At 37.8% G+C, this 13,774-nt stretch overlaps 1 pseudogene; it reads left to right on the top strand.

Annotated features, from left to right (window-relative positions):
* Positions 1-10,032: 10,032 nt before the first annotated feature.
* Positions 10,033-10,574, top strand: LOC131481330 (large ribosomal subunit protein eL15-like; annotated as a pseudogene).
* Positions 10,575-13,774: the final 3,200 nt, after the last annotated feature.

The following is a 13,774-nucleotide window of genomic DNA, read 5'->3' as shown; positions in this document are numbered from 1 at the left end:
GCAAAGAAGCTGAAGAAGTAATATTAACTGAACAAATAAGAGTTCTAATAAGCAGAATGAAATTCAAATCTCCACCTACCTATCATCCATCCACCCGTCCACACATATACCTACTCACCCATCATTCATTTCAATCCAACCGATCGCCCACTTATACATCTAATCTTCCAATCTTACCAGTAGGATTGTTGGCACTGACTCACTTGCAGATACAGTGATGTGAATAGTTCTATTTACCAATGATGTCAGAGCAGTTAAACATGACAAAAACCTGTGTAGTGTAAAGAAAGTTTCATCAACCATCTTGTTTTTACCAAAAAAAAAAAAAAAAGGCCTGTGTCACCATAGTTATCTATTACTAGATGAAATCACTTTTATAAAGCATTAGCTATTTGAGTTCATTTCTATTGAAAGTAAACAATTCATCGATTTCTTTCTTTTTCGATGTAATTTTCATCACAGAGGTCTTCCACATCTTCAGTTAGGTTTATCCCAAGGTATTTGAGGTTTAGCCCAAGGTATTGTAAAGTCTTTACAAGTATTCTGTCATCCATGGAGTTATTTGTGTATATCAGGATCATCAATTTACATTCATTGATTTTGTAACCTGTTAACTTGTCAAACTCTCTTGTGAGTTCCAATACTCTCTTGATTGAGTCTTTTTGTTATCCTATGTGTAGAATCATGATGTCCACAAAGAGGGATATTTTTAATTCCTCAATTTCAATTTGAATTCCTTTGATTTCTTTTTCTTGCCTAATAGCTCTAGCTACAAGCTTCTAATACTATGTTGAGAATCAATGATGGAAGTAAAAACCTTTGTCTGGTTCTAAATCATAGTGGAAACACTTCCACTCCTTCCCCATTTAGTAGAATGCTCGTGTTGGGTTGCTTGTATGCTGCTTTGATTGTGTTGTAGAATGTTCCCTCTTTGTGTGTCTTGCTTAGAGCTTTTAGAATGAAGTGGCATTGTGTTTTACCAAATGCCTTCTCTGTATCTATTGAGATTATTACATTTTTTATTCTTCAATTTGTTGAATTCATGTATCACATTTATTGTTTAGCATATTTTTTATTTGATAAGTTAATATTCATCCCTGCATGCCAGGGATAAATTCCACCTGGTCTGGGTGAATGATCTGTCCTATCTATTGTTAAATTCTGTTAGCTAATATTTTGTAGAGGATTTTTGCCTCGACGATTATCAGAAATATCAGTCTGTAGTTCTCTTTTGTTTGGTAGAATTCTGCCAGTGAAGCAATCCAGTACTCGACTTTTCAATCTCCATTTTGGCTATAGATCTATTTAGATTTTTAATTACCTCATGATTCAATTTTTGGTAGATTGTATGAGTTCAGAAATCTATCCATTTTTCCTAGGTCTTCCAATTTGTTGGTGTAGAGTTGTTGGCAGTAGTTCCTGGTTATTTGATGCATATCCAAGGTATTCATTATATTTCCTTTTCCATATCTAATTCTATTGACTCATTTCTTCTTTCCTCCCATTTTTTTTTTTGATTAATTGGGCTACTGGGAAATTCATATTTTTTATTTTCCCAAAGAACTGGTTCTTTGATTTGTTGATCTTACATATTGTTCTTTTGGTCTCTGGTTTATTTCCCCCTTATTTTAATCACTTCTTTTTTGTCTATTAATGTTGGAATTGTTTGCCAATCACCTGGATGATTCATGTAGAAATGTATGTGTGTATATACAAGATATCCACAGCACTATATGTACTAGCAAGGGAATGTACACATATAGTATCATTTGAGCTATGTCCAAAACATTTCAAAAAACAACTTTTTGTAAAGATCTTCAGCCAAACCTCAGCCATGAGGATCATGGCTAAGTAGTACAGATGTTCTCTTTTATATTTGCTAATATGTTGTTTCACGCACACACACACACACATGCACACGCAAACATACAAATACAAGCTAAGAGTATAAAACACTGATTTGGGGGCTTTTCTGGAAAGCTGACATACAAATGTCTGTCACATAGTTATATGTAAACTATATAAGTATATGTGTACATGGAAGAGAGAGTTATATGTAAGCTACTCTGAAGAAACTTTCTCTTTCATTCAGTTCTCTCTGGGTCTAGATACCAAATAGGCCTGTGGTTGGCTAATGTTCACTAAACAGAGCAGAAATATCACAATTAAACTTGGCAGGCTGTAGATTACAACCAGTCTCAGACAGTGTTCCTTCATGGTCTGTGTGTGTGATATCAAATTTCCCCACTCCAACCCTCACAGTGTACTGCGGTGAAGAAGCATAGAGTATCAGAGATGCCCTGGTCCTATGTACATGGGGGAATGAGACTCAGAAACTACCAAAGAAAATTATAAAAAGAAATCACAAGGAGAAACAAAATTTTCCCAGATTCAACTGGAAATATGTGTGCTGAAGGAATAGCAGGCAAATAAACCAGGCTTTTACCAGGTTAATAAGGAAACCTGTGGAAACAGCAAGAGACATTTTTCTAGGAAGCAATATTAATATTAAATAGGAATGGTACTTACTACTTAATGTTAAAAATAATGAGAGATAACAAAGTTGCGAAAAAATAAATAAAACTCCTTTACTAGTCAAATGTTGAGAAGAATTTATCATTTATAATATCTAAAATACATATTTGCAAAACAAAATGATAAAGATGAAATCGTTTATGTGTTCCTTGCAAATATTATTTATTTATTAAAATAATTTCTAGAAATCAAAATTACATCAACATAGATTAAGCATAAGAGTTTAAACATTTTTTTAAATTATCTAGAATGTAATTTTAATTTTATCAAATTTCAAAAATATTTGATAATCTCGCTCTTAAATTGCTTTTCTAGTGGCATCAGTTCTAATGATTTATATAATTTGAAGTAGTTATTTTCCATACTTCATTACTTTCCTCCAAATGATCATTGATTTGATAATTACTTGATATTTTAAAGCCTGAAGACATAACGTCCTTGAAAATATTTTAAATGTCTTGTTCTAAGCAAAAGTAAATTACATGAACGTAAAGATGATTTATTTTTTCCACAAAGATAAAGATCACTGTATTTTATCTTAATTAAGGCTTTTTAGCAACATATCCTCTTGAAGAAACCAACATATAGCTTGTTAATAGTGCATAAAGAAAGACAGCACTGTCTACAGTGGGAAAACATTATTGTGTTTTATTACAATGACCCAGAATTGTTTGCTGGAGGTATTTTGCTAACAAGTTTTCCCACTTGTTAGCAAAATACCTGATGCATAACTTTAGCCTTTACAAAGTGAGCTGACTTTTAAATTTGGGAATTTTGATTAATTTTGACCATTCAATTAGTCAGTGTTTTGTGATTTATTTATGTGTGTATTGTTCTTTGAAAATGCCTAGAAATTATCGCAGTTATAGTTTATTACATTACACATTTATGAGTGCTAAAGCAGATGCATGTTCTGTACTCCAGAGACCTTAACATTTTGAATGGGGTGAGTAAAAATCATCTCATGTAGAGAATTGTTCCTAATTACAGGCTAAATCCATAAGCATTTGGTAATCTTTGAGGTTTTCTGTCTATAGGGATTATTTTCTTGTGTGCATTACTGATCCTATGTTTAGTCAGTTTTTTTTAAAGATTTATTCAGTTTATTGCAAAGTTAGATATACAGAGAGGAGGAGAGACAGAGAGGAAGATCTTCTGTCCGATGGTTCACTCCCCAAGTGAGCCGCAATGGCCAGTGCTCGCCGATCTGAAGCCGGGAACCAGGAACCTCTTCCGGGTCTCACACACGGGTGCAGGGTCCCAATGCATTGGGCTGTCCTCGACTGCTTTCCCAGGCCACAAGCAGGGAGCTGGATGGGAAGTGAAGCTGCCGGGATTAGAACCGGCGCCCATATGGGATCCCGGCGCGTTCAAGGCGAGGACTTTAGCCGCTAGGCTACGCCGCCGGGCCCTGTTTAGTCAGTTTTGAAAAAAACGCAACTACCTGTAATGTCATTCAAAAGTATTCACAGTATGCCCCATGAAGCGCTGCAGTTCACCACCATTGTATCTGCAATTGATATTGTTGCAAACTAGTCAGTCACTGAGAACTAATGGAACAAGTTAGCTGTAGGACTTAACATCTGAAACTGATCACTTTGGGGAAAAAGCAAATCAACACTGTAGGGGAAGCTAAGTGAAGGATGTGAAAGCAAGGCCGTATTAAACACTCATGTTTTCTTTCAACTAAAAAATTTCCTCTAAAAATAAAATACCACATTAAAAGAAAACAACAAAGGGCAGATGAGGATAAAAATTATATGTAAGTTCCTCCCCTGAAGATTGTTTTAGACTATTAATCTTGAACTGCTTTTATAATAGGTACCACTTGTTTATTGACTACAAGTCATGAGGGATCAAGACTAAAGTATCTTTCAGAAGCACTAAATGTGTTCATTGATCAGTAGTTGACTAACAATTGTTTTCTCCAGTCACAAATTGGATATTTCCTTGAATACATATATCTAGAACTAAGGATGACTGTGAGAAAAGCCTGTTTGTTCGAAAGAACAGAGTTTACCTTCATAAACTGGATTATTCTCATTATGGTAGTTCCAAAACAGAGTGATGGTCCTCTTTCATGTTTTCCCTAATCCCTGGTTTACCAAAGGTAATCTCGGTAAGAAAAACTCACATTCTTTGACTTTTCCACATTGTGAATGAGTGAAGTGTTAAAGAGAAGAATGAAATTTAGTATTTCTAAGGAAAATCAGCTTTCCTTATGGATTCTTCCCAGTAAGACTCAGTGGTGTGGTTAGATACCTGAGGTGTTCCTGAGTAGAAAATGAGAAACGGCTACTTTGTCTCTGGGTGCAAACTAGAAGTGTCCTTCAGGCTCCACTGGATAAAGTTTAGCTCAGGGGCAGCCAGAGCCCTGCAGCAAATATTTGCTCCTTGGTCAGTAGTGATTCTAGTTGCATGTGCATATATGCAATGTCTGTGCAACACATCCATTGTGTGTGCATGCTCACATGAACATATGTGAGGTGTTGCATACTTGTTTGTGATAATGCCTGAGCATGTGTGCATATGTTATGTTTGAGTGGTTTTGTATATACATATATGCTTGTAGTCATGTAAACATGTGTGATTGTGTGTGAGGATGACTGCATGAGTGAACACGTATGCTGAACATGTACATGCGTATCGCAGCAGCTTCCAGACAAAGAATGTGGGAGATGGAATATTCTCTGAGTACATGAACTCGGGTTTCTGGTCTGCATTTCTGTGCATGACTTTATTTCCTATGACAGAACTTAACATTTTTCTATAAATAGGTTGACACAATCACTGACAATTTTTCTCAGAGTATCAGAACTCACCAATTTTTAAATTTTTTTCTAGGTATTCCTCAATACCGTGTTTTATTTTTATAATCCAAAGAAAGCCAGAGGGATGGGTATGGAACGTAGTAGGCTAAGCCTCTACCTTTTATTGAAGCTCCAGTTTTGGTTCTGGCAATTATTCTTCTGATCCAGCTATTTTTTTAAAGATTCTTTTATTTTTATTGGAAAGTCAGATATATAGAGAGGAGGAGAGAGAGAGAGGAAGATCTTCCATCCAATGATTCATTCCCCAAGTGGCCACAATGGTTGGAGCTGAGCCAATCTGAAGCCAGGAGCCAGGAACTTCATCCAGGTCTCCCACCCAGGTTAGGCCATCCTTGACTGCTTTCCCAGGCTGTAAGCAGGGAGCCGGATGAGAAGCAGGGATGCCAACATTAGAACCAGTACCCAAATGGGAATACCAGCATATTCAAGAAGAGGACTTTTAGTCACTAGGGTTATGGCGCTGGGCCCTGATCCATCTACTTTTTAATAGTTTGGGGAAGTAGTGGTTGTTGAATAAACAATTCCTCGCACCCGTTTGAGAGACTCAGATGGAACACTGGTTCTTGGCTTCAATCTGGCCTTGTCCCAGGTGTTGTGCACATTTGGAGACCAAGCCAGCAGATGCAAGATCTGTTTCTATCTCTTGATCATGCTTCCTTTCAAATAAATAAACATTTTAAAATAGAAGTAAAACAAAAAAATGTGACTCTGTAAAGTAAATCAAATTGCAGTTTGAATGGAAGTCAGTCAAATGGGCTGTGGCCAGATGGTTCGTCAACACCATTTACTATGTAAAAGCTCTTGATTTTAAGCTCTTGGTTTTTGCCTCACTTTAAAACACCATTAAGATAAAGAAAAAAATTTTGAATGTAACTTGGTTTCCATTCATAATGATCTATTCTTTCCAATGTTTTAAATGAACATCTCTTTCTTTAATGGCTTGCTAGAAACTTGTCTTCTAATGAAATTCCATTATGCTTTTCTTTAACTTCTGACTTGAGTGAGTTCATCATTGGTCTCACAGAGATATTAATTTTAAAAGAGGGGAAAAGATAGGATGTAATGAGCTGTGAAAAGACTGTGCGTCTGAAAGAATAACACTGAAAGATACTTAATCTAGGGCCAATTATTCGAATGGCAGTTAGATCTTGCCTTTCTTAATAATTCTTACTGAAAGAAATTCAACATAACGACTTTCCTAAAACTATACACGGTATATCTGAGAATCCTGGATAAAAACTCTTAAGCCATGATTTCCTGAAGCATACAAAAAATCTAGAGTCCCTCAGAAAGTCACAATCCCATTGTGTGCCATTTCTGCATTTAAAACTGGGGGTTGGGAAAGGATAAGTTTTTTGTGGCTTTACATGTTGGGGAGTTAGTGGTAGAACTCACTTGAGTCTCACAGCACAGATCCCTGTAGCTCTGAAGTAAAGTCACATCTCCATCAAAGAATCACACACCATTTGCAAATAGAGCATGTGAAATTTTACCGGAGCCTGGTAGAAAGCGAACGTGCTGTGATTACAAGTTACAGCTGCTCATCATGATTTGGATTCCATCCATACACAAATCATAATACTGATTCAGGGTGGCAACAAACCTCCTACATGGAAACTGAGTCAAGTAAATTTTACACTTAGATCATTATGTCGAGCAGTGATCACCAGGGGTTCTGCTGCACTGTCTCATGTCTGGGAATTTGAGGAGGACTTTGAGAGTTGATGGAAGAAGAAAATTATTTTACTCGGTTAGTGATGATTTAACCTCCTGTTTCCCTGAAATTCAACCTCAGCACATTTCAGTGTGTGTCTCATTATTTCTTTATTTTGAGAACTGCACCTACTCTATTTCCCAGTAAGGCTCAACATTCATGCACCATGAACATGACACACACACAATTACTGCCTGATGTAGAATGAGACAACAGAAGGAATCATGGATTGCTTTGTTTTCAGAGCAAGTTTATCCATAAAACAAGTGCCAAGAAAATTGGCATTCATACCTTAAAATCTTTAGCAATACTAAGTGCTATAAAGATGATTAAAGCAATAGATGAATGTGTATTAAGAGCTCTTAACTTAGATATACCTTGTCAGTTTAAAACACTGTAGTAGTTTAAGAAATATGGAATGAAAAAGGCAAGTGCAGAAATATCTAGGGAGCATTTTAAATGCGAAAAATCCAACTGTAACAGCATTTTCTTTTAAAAATGCAGCAAACATCACTGTTCAGAAGATCAATTTATTGCCCTATTCCAGGGTAAAGAGAAAGATGATCACAAGTTAAACTGAGGACAAAAGAAAAGACAAAACATCTAAAATTCTCTCTGCATCAGCATGAATGTGGTGGGGTGCAGTGCTCTACATTGTCAAAAGAAGACTTGGAGAAAAAAAATCTGTGAACTGTTGCCAAGGTGAGCACACATATTTCATATTTTTGTCCAACAACTTCTACAGAAAGATAAAAGAGGCAGCAACTATTCATAGTGAAGTAGGGATGATTTATCTACTCAATTAGACTTGATGTCAAGAGCCACCAAAGCAGAGGATGGGTCTCAGGGAATGGCCACACACGGCTGCATGCTTCAAAGTTCTGAGCGCTTCATGATCCAACCTAACTCAGAAAATGAAACTATTCCCCTGTTATGTGATTAGCTCTTTGGATATTTTAAGCTGAGGAAAGCAGCAGAATTACCAGCTGCCATTCACAAAAAAAAAAAAAAAAAAAGAAAAGAAAAAAAAAGAATTAACAGTTGTCCAGAGACACAGAGAGCGGTTGTTGGGGCATACTGATGGGGAGAAAGGAGTTACTGCTTCTGACCAACGAGCAGTTTTTTTTTTTTTTATCTTTTTTTTTCTCCACTCATTTATTCATTAATTACATTGTATTACATGACACAATTTCATAGGTACTGGGATTCTCCCCCCTTCACCCCAAACCCTTCCCCCATGGTGAGTTCCTTCACCTTGATGCATAACCACAGCTCAAGTTCCGTTGGGATTCCCTCATTACAAGCACACACCATACATAGAGTCCAGCATCCCACTGTCCAGTCAAGTTCAATGGCCTTTTAGGGACGTCCTCTCAGGTTTGAAGGCAGAGCCAGCAGAGTGTCACCCCGATCAATTAGAAGCTCCAACATATCATCAGCAACAATCCAGGTACGATGAGACTGGCGCAGAGTCCACTGATTGACATAGTCTTATCTTAGAGTTTCCCCTTGTCCAGTATTTCACTGCCAACATATAGCTTAGGTGGTTGATTGATCTACTCCATCTTCCATCTTTTCTTAGTTAATGTTTTGATTCCTCCATTATGTTCAGGGGAATCCCCAAAGAAACTTTGAGGTGTTCCCAGTCCAGGCTCCTACATGTAATAGTAAGCACAGTGCCCGTCACAGTCCATCACTCCAATCAGCTGGTGGTTGTAACCCCTGGGTTAGTTCTATTCTCAGCCTCTACCTCCATTGGAACCAATGAGTATTGCAGCCCTTCCCGGCTCTGCCCATCACACACTCGTCCCTCACCTAAACCAGTGGGAGGTGTGCTGGTTGGGTGTTGCATTCCCTACTGACACAGGGTATTTCGCCTTGGCATTTTGTGTTTTGTACTGTTTTTTTATCACAACCAAACCTGGCCAGGCCCCCACACAACTCCAGCACTCGGACTTGCCAGTGGATGACGTGAACTGACTCAGCCTGGTCTGCCCCCAACCCGAGCTAAATGTATGCCAGTGGGTCACTTTCCAAAGCCTCTTCTGGGTTGTTTACCTCCATGCTTTCTGCGTTTATTTGTAGGATCAGTGTTCCGTCAGAGGGACTGTTCCAATTCCTCCGTCAGACCCCTTCCTGGTGTCAGGCTTCACGCATACCAGCAGGTCCTTCGGCCAGCACAGCTCTTCAACCCATTCTGGTTCCTGCTGTTGGAACCACGAGCAGTTTTTTATGCTTGATCCTGGTCATCCCTATGAGATCCAGTAACTGTGAAAACTCTCAAAATAAAAATGGAGTTACTTATGTCCAACCCTGAAAATAATAACAACAACAAATCTGGAGTTTATAAAGGTGGTAATTTCATACTAACCAAACAAAAACTATCTGAAAAATCTCTACTAGATCATGACCATGCAAAAACGTCACCACAACACTGTGCACCAGTACTTCTACAAAGACACCTGCCAGACAGCTTTCTTACCTACCTATGAGGAATGTCTACTTTGTAGATAAGAATAATTTGCTTCAAAACAGCTTATGCAACTCTTCCCATTGGACCCTGGAAACCTTGTCGTCTTTGATCTTTTGGGGTATGTACACAATGAATATATATGTGTTCCCATTGCAATGCTTCTTCCCAATTTGGAGATGGTATGTGTAGCCAGTAGCCATCAGAATTTCTCTCCTACCTTACCCATCATCTAAACATATCTCCCAACTTACATTTATCTAGGATGTTTTTCAAATTACACCATCTAACATGAATATTCTGATTGTTCTCAGACAACAAGATAAGCACTTCTGTTTCAATTTGCTTAAAAGAAATAGCTGCCTCAGGAGAGTAACAGCAAGTGGACGTTTTGAGCAGCAAGCCAATAAGAAAGTACTTCTGAGTTTTCCGAAGAATGGAACTCCTCTTTCTGTTGGCCGGCAGCCATCAGGTGAGCCAGAATGGGTGCCTACAAGTATACCCAGGAGCTGTGGAGGAAGATGTGCTTTCTACTGTACATCAGGGCATCCCGCAGTTCTCAGCGCTGCACCGGGCGCCCAGTTTCACACAGCCCGACAAAAGCGCAGGCTGGGCTATACGGCCAAGCAAGGTTATGTCATAGATACGATTCTTGTGCACTATGGTGGACGTAACTGTCCTGTGCCTAACGCAAGTCCATCCTTCATGGTGTTAACCAGCTGAAATTTGCATGAAGGCTGCGATCTGTCAATGAGGAATGAAGTGAGGGTTACTGTGGGGACCTGAATTCTTAATGTGTTGTTGCAGATTCCATACACACATTTTTGAGGTTGTCCTCATTGATCCGTTCCAACAAGTTATCAGAAGAAACCCTGACACCCAATGGATCACCAAGGTAGCATACAAGCACAGGGAGACGTGTGGGCCAACATCTGCAGGTCTCAAGAGTCGTGGTCTTGGAAAGGGCCACAATTTCCACCACCTGATTGGTGGTTCTCACCATGTAGAGAAGGCGCAACGCTGACCAGCTGTGCTGCTATCACTAACAGCATTCATGTTTGTAAACCTTATACCTAATAAACCATTTAGGACAATCAAAAAAAAAGAAAACAACGGAACTCCTGTTCAAAAAAGGACATAAGTCACACAACTGTACTTGAGTGTTAAAAAGCAGAACTAACGAAGTCAGAGTGTGATATACATTAACACATTCAGAATTTCACACTTTAGTTGCAAAAGTCATAGTTGAGGATCCATTCAGATTTTTGTCTACTTAAAACATGCTTTTAAAAAGTCTTAACATTACAAGTGAATATCAATGTTCCAAATCTATTACTCACCATTTCAGTTAGACAAAGCTGGCATTGCTTGCATTGTCTACATGGTATAATTAATCCCTTCACAATTTCATTATCTACACTGTACAGTATAACTATGGGTTGTCCATTACCTCACCATTTCCACAGGTGAGTAATTATTGTAATATTTAGCAGTCAGGGAAATTACCAGAACAGACTTATAGTGTGTTACAAAAAGAGAAGTTGCTGTTGGTTGTGGCATTCTGTTTTATATATGTATGTGCGCATGAGTGCATGCACAAGTGTATCCAGTCATATGCATTGTTTGACACGGACATGTGTACATGCCCAGTATTCAAGGAACAGGTTCAAATAGCTTTCACTCAGATCTGAGCTCCTGAGGGCTTTGCTCATTCAGAGAAAGGATTGTATCTGTTTGAAGCTCTGTCAGATAAACAAATATTTATATGTAAGCAATATTGGAAAGATTGCTTTAAGCACTGAAGCATAGCATGGCATTTAGAAGGAAAAACAATTGGGCTAGCGTCAAAGTAACTGACTACAGATGACTGGAACCGGAGGCTTACTGGGGAGCATGAAACAAACGTATCCCAGAGGCTTCCTTGGACTGTGGCTCATTGACTTGCAGAATTTACTCGTCAAATAATTGAAGGAAGGTGATTTCACCAATACACACCAGAGTTCACTCGCTGAGGATGCCACAGGTCAATGTGTGGCCATCACAGACCATCCCATTGCCTTGCCTGTGAGCATCTTGCTTCATGATTGACTTTTTTGGTACTGTGAGTAAATATTCCACTTTTATTTTATACCAAATAAATAAATTTTACTTATTCTCAAATTGCATGATTTGAAGATGAGATAGACAGCTCTTAAACAGGATAAAAATCATATTCTAAAATTTTTCAACTTAAAATATGAATGCTAAACTTAAAATAAATGAAGATCATGTTTTCTCATTTCAACAACCAGTTTCATATATGGCACAAGGGAGAATTTGCTTTAAATGTGTTTCATACAAAATGTAAGAGCTGTTGGTGATTACAAGGATAATAGCAGCCTGACAGAGGCAGCATAAGCTAAGACAGAGTATCTATTAAATATAAATGGCTTCTAGTAGTTCATCCTTTTAGAAAGAAGCCATACCTTCAGATGGGCATTTGGTCCAGCAGCTAAATAACCACTTGGATTGCCTGCATCCAACATTGGAATTTCTGGGTTCCAATCCTGGTGATGCTCTTCATCCAAGCTTCTTGTATGTAGTTGAGTCCCTGCCAACAACATGGGACTACTGGATCAAGTTTCTGGTCATGACTTTGGCTTGTTCCAGCCCTAGCTGTTGTGTGCATTTAAGGAGTGAATCAGTGGGTGGTGTAGCTCTCTATTTCTTGCCATTTCCTGACTTTTAAATAAATGAAATTAATTTAAAAATTTCTTACAGAGAAGCTACTGTGCACATAGTAGTCACTGAATTGATAAGAATCCAACAGCATCCCATATTTCCACAAACAGCTTAAACACTTTCCCTGACTCTGAAACCTGTAAACAACAAATTTTATGTAGTTATACCATGCAAAGAAAAGAACACCGCTCTTTTTCTCCCTATGCATTTCCCATCTTTAGACTCTGTAACCACACTGTGAACAGTTCTTGACTAAACCCATTGATGATGGCAGTGGCAACTCTACATATCACTCCAGCCCACATACAACTCGCCCCACCAATGAATGAGGAGACACTGCAGAAACAGGGCCTAGTGAAAAACGAAACTGTAACTCTAGTCCAAAAATTATGCAGTCTTAGGATAGTGAAAGAAAGATTATATGCCCTTCTAAGGTCACCTGCCAATTATGAGCCAGTGAGCAAGTCTCACTGAAGTCATTAGGGTGTAAGACCAGGACTATCATCCAAAAAAGTATTAAAGAAATTCACTCATGAATTTCTATTCTTCTTGTATTTAGTTCAATTTATTATAAATCACACCTAACATATATTTACCATTTTAAGTACTTTAAAGTGCTTTCATTAGTGCATTAATTTTGTCCATAATATAGTCCAAAAATTGCTACCATACATCCACAGAACTTTTTGTCTTGAAAAACTGAAACTCTATCTGCATGAAACAATAATTGTGTGATTTTCCCCGCTTCGACACTGGGAAACTACTATTGATTTGTATCTACTTTCATTGTGATCAGGATGATAATTTGCATGATTATAATATATTTAGGTTTGCTAAGATTTTTTTCGTTTGTTAATATGTAGTCTATCCTGAATGTTATTCCATATGCCCTTGAGAAAATTCATATTCTGCTGTTGAAAAGGTTGTTTCATATAGGTGTTTTAGCTATTTATTTACTTATTTATTTTTGCTATATTTTCTTTGTTTCTATTTTTTGATGGCATAATGTTGTTCCTCCATTATCTTATTGATCTGGGTAGTGATTTTGTCTGTTAGAGTATTAAAGTCTCTTACTACTATTTTAGAAGTATCTATTTCCTTTATAGTTATATCAATTACAAATTCACATGTTTTGGATCTCTGATGTTTAATGCATTTGCTAAGAAGTTTATGTTACTGCTATATTGACATTTTTGCTAATATGTGATATTCTTTTTGTTTTTCATTTTTCTTTTTGTCTATTTTGTCTTATGTTTTTCAAAGTTTTATTTTATTTATTTGAAGAGATGGGTTACTGAGAGAAAAAGGGAAGAGAAACACAGAGAGGTCCTGCATGTACTAGTTTATTCCTGAAATGGCCAGGGAAGGGACAGTCTTAGGCCAAGAGCCAGGAGTTTCATCCAGAATTACAATATGGTAACAGTGTCTCAGATACACAGGTTGTCTTCTGCTACTTTTCCAGAACATTAGCACAGTACCAGACTGGAAGTGGTGCAGCCAGAA

Source organism: Ochotona princeps, chromosome 10, assembly GCF_030435755.1.
Source record: "Ochotona princeps isolate mOchPri1 chromosome 10, mOchPri1.hap1, whole genome shotgun sequence".
In the NCBI taxonomy this organism is placed as follows: domain Eukaryota; kingdom Metazoa; phylum Chordata; class Mammalia; order Lagomorpha; family Ochotonidae; genus Ochotona; species Ochotona princeps.
This window is presented reverse-complemented; position numbering and strand designations above follow the sequence as displayed.